This window comes from Tasmannia lanceolata, unplaced genomic scaffold, assembly GCF_043159265.1.
Source record: "Tasmannia lanceolata isolate RefF3 unplaced genomic scaffold, GAP_Taslan_0.1 ptg000012l, whole genome shotgun sequence".
NCBI lineage: Eukaryota > Viridiplantae > Streptophyta > Magnoliopsida > Canellales > Winteraceae > Tasmannia > Tasmannia lanceolata.
Genome location: NW_027518689.1, coordinates 38,241,353 through 38,245,429, shown reverse-complemented (window position 1 = coordinate 38,245,429; position 4,077 = coordinate 38,241,353). Strand labels below are relative to the sequence as shown.

General features: G+C 41.1%; 1 pseudogene; it reads left to right on the top strand.

Moving 5' to 3' along the window:
• Window positions 1-402: 402 nt before the first annotated feature.
• Window positions 403-3,869, top strand: LOC143887305 (scarecrow-like protein 28 pseudogene; annotated as a pseudogene).
• The last annotated feature ends 208 nt before the right edge of the window (window positions 3,870-4,077 follow it).

Here is a 4,077-nt window from a genome sequence, read left to right as displayed (position 1 = left end):
TCCTCAAAGAACCATTCTCAAGAAACCGTTAAAGGGGGGGGGGGGGGGGATTTTATCCGTTTAAGGGGGGGAAATATCATTTCCCAACTTTTACACCGAGTAGTTTTTTCCTCCATGGGCCCACATATTTAGATGATCCAAGGAAAGTGATATATTCACCCCCTTTTATTTACTCAGGACAACCCCGAGAGCGTATCTATGATTACTATATTACACTATAGCGGATTGTCTCATATAAAAAAGGGGCGAGTATATAATTTCTTGTGATCGAATCCCTTCATTTGTTGGGTCCAGACCTTTTTATGACGAAACTGAACAAAAAAAATGGATCTCATAGGCAGAGAGTTCTAGACTTCTAGGCCACTTCATTTTTGAAGTTATTTATACTCTTGAAATGATATATTAGCCGCCTTTTCATCCTGGGCCACTCCCTTCTAGTCTAAAAAGTGCAGTCGTAAATACACTGGAGGGGGTGGCCCGGGGAAGAAACCCCGACGAACGAGTAGAGGAGAATGATGACGGAATGGTCATGAGTGGGCAACGGTCACAAAAACGGATATTCAGCAGACTCTGCAACCAAACACATGACGTGCTCCAACGGGGAACGAACCCAAATCAAATCCCACCTCCCAACCGTACACCACTGTTCCAACGGTCATATTGACCATATCCCAACGGTCATATTGACCGCCCTTACCACCCTAGGATCTCCATCCAACGGCCAGAACACGAGATTGGAAAATCTTGAGATTGCACCCCTTTTTACAGGCAGCGTTTGTTCATACTCCATGAGATCAAATCAACAGACAAAACCCAAAAATGTGAGCAGCAATCATGAGTGCAAATATGGATGAACAAAACCCTATTTTAAAACCCTAATCAGCTTGGATATAGGCTTTTTTGCATCCAGGAAACCTTAATTAGGGGAACTTTCTGGGTTTTTTCTGGGTTTTCTCTTTGGATTAAGAATCAGCGATTATGGGTTGTTTACAAATTTCTGATTCTGGTTTGGGTCTTGAACCTCCTCAGAAAATCAGCTTCAAAGGACAGCGAATTTTTCTTGGGATTTCTGGGTATCATTTCAGTAGACTTGTGGAGAAGAAACACGACTTTCTCTGATGAATTTCCCGGCCATTTTCCGGTAGGTGTAGAGAATCATATCATATTTTTTAAATTTTTTGAATTTTTTTGAAGCTTCTCTTTCTTGGTATTCCACATTTCTTTTCCAAACATAGACACCCAAATTCAATTTATCCTCATCTCTACATCTTGTTCTTTATTATTTCAAGCGGTTTCTGTTAATTATAGCCATCCACTCTCCTTCTCTCTCATTTGTATTCTTTTAGCATGCATAGATTCATTTGAAAATTTAGGAAATTATACAGAACATACATTGTCAAAAAAACTAAAGAAGAGAGAGGGAAGAAAAAAAGGGGATTGGAATTGATTTTAAAAAAAAACTTGGAAGAGTATAGAGGATGTTGGCTGGGTGTCCTACATTCTTGTCACCAAGGCATAAATTGGGTTCCATGGGTACACAAAGATTGGATCTCCCTTGCAATTACACGCGAAAAGAAGCCCCTCGACCCCAACCTTCAAGAACGGTTAGCCTTTCGGTAGAGAAATCGGTCGAGACAAAGGGAAATTGCTCTCTTAGACAAAATGTTAGCTCCAAAACATCGTTTTGGGAAGGTAGAAGAGAGATTGAAGATAAGTTTTGGGAGAAACGGAAGGGCTTGAAGAGGTTTTGTGAGCAGAGTTCGTCTGAGGAGTCATGTATAAATAGAGCGAAAAGAAAAAGGAGCAGTAATAACACAACATTAGATGGTTCTTTGGAAGGTGAAAGACTAAGTGTTAACCAATTGGGCGGCAGAGATATCTGGATTGCTCAACCTATTGAGGAGTCTCAATCTATGATAGGAGTCACAAGACTAGACCCTTCAGATGCCAAATTACCACCTTTGCCACTGTCAAACAATCCTTTGGTGAAATCTACTGTGACAGAGATTCCAGATGAAGGTGACAAAGAAGCCGAGACGAGCCACGGGCCGAAGAACACAAAGTCTACTTCAAGTACCTCATCGGAGACTCACAGCCTGAGTATTAAGTCACACGAGTACTCCGCTGAAACGGGCAATGGGACTCAGAATCCTTACCTGTCTGAAGGAGCCAGAGTAACAGGCAATGAGAATATTCAAACAGAGAATCAGTGTCTTGAGCTCTTGAGTGTACTTGTCGCCTGTGTTGAATCAATTAGCTCCAATAATTTCTCAGCTATCAGTCAATATCTGTCTAGATTGGGTGAGCTTGCTTCTCCAGAAGGAACCTCAATTCACCGCGTAGTAGCTTACTTTACAGAAGCTTTAGCTATTCGTGTTACGAAGGTTTGGCCTCACATTTTCCACGTCAGCACCGCTCGAGAGTTTGTTTGGGCCGAGGATGATGTGGCGACTGCGTTCAGGCTTCTCAACCACATAAGTCCAATTCCGAAGTTCCTTCAATTCACATCGAACGAGATCATGTTGAGGGCTTTAGAAGGAAAAGATCGGGTTCACATTATAGATTTTGACATCAAGCAAGGGCTACAATGGCCTAGTTTGTTTCAGAGCTTGGCTTCCCGGCCTAATCCCCCAAGCCACGTGAGGATAACGGGGATTGGCGAGTCGAAAGAAGAGCTCCAAGACACAGGGGATAGACTAGCAGGATTTGCAGAGGCCTTGAATTTGCGTTTCGAATTCCACGCAGTTGTGGACAGGTTGGAAGATGTGAGGCTGTGGATGCTTCATGTGAAGGAGGGGGAGAGTGTTGTGGTGAATTGTATTCTCCAATTACACAAAGCGCTTTACGATGACAATGGTGTGGCTCTAAGAGACTTGCTGAGCTTGATACGGAGTACTAACCCGATTGTTGTTCTTATGGGTGAGCAAGAGGCCGAGCATAATGACCCCATATGGGAAACAAGGTTTTCCAATTCACTGAAATACTACTCTGCTATCTTTGATTCGATCGATTCAAGTCTACCATTAGATAGCCCGGCTAGGGTCAAGGTAGAGGAGATGTTTGCGAGGGAGATCAGAAATATAGTTGCTTGTGAAGGAAGTGAAAGGGTTGAAAGGCACGAAAGTTATGAAACATGGAGGAGACTGATGGAGATTGGAGGGTTCAGAAGTGTGAGCGTCGGAGAAAGGGAGATCCTTCAGAGCCAATTGTTGTTGAAAATGTTCTCAAGTGACATGTTTAGTGTGGAAAAGCAAGGGCAAGATGGTGCTGGGCTAACTCTCTATTGGTTAGATCAGCCTTTGTATACTCTTTCTGCATGGGCACTCATCGATATCGCAGGCAGCTCCTCAGTATCTCAGCCAGGTTGAGGCGCTTTTCCATGGTTTATTTATATATCCTTCTTTCAAAAGCATCCCTACAAATTCTATCTCACCACCCAGAAAATTTAGAAAGTAAATTCTTCGTAGGTTGGAAAAGTTATGTTTCTATTCTTTCATTCTTTGCCCTTCTCATTAGAAACCTTAAAAGCCATTTAAAAACCAGTACCACGTTTGATACCCAACTCAGCTCTGTCGAGGTCAGATATGAGGTTTTCAGCAGCATTTTGAATCTTTTTTTTGGTATTCTTTGATTCTTTTCTTCCTAGAAGGAAAGAACAAAATCTGGTGTCATATTCTTTATCCATATGTTGGCATTCTTTATTGAAATGTTTTGCTTTTTGCTGGGTTCTATTGTTGCTTACCATGTTGTTGGGACCTGGATCATATAATATGAAATAAATTCATTGGATATACTCTGTCTTGATCTTCTTCTGGTTTGATTTTTCAATGTATATGTGAATCATTTCAATGATATATAATAATCTTCTAGTCACTTTTTTCTGTCTCTGTGATTGATTTGCTAACCAGGATCTATGGGATGCACTATTCTTCAATTCAAATATTAATGAATACTAATGAATACTTATATTGATTCGATTTTCTAATTATTCCAACTGTTCAATGTTTCCTTTGATTGTGGCGATTATCTTTTACTGTTATTTACAAGATTTGTCGCTCAAACAAAACAGCATTAGAT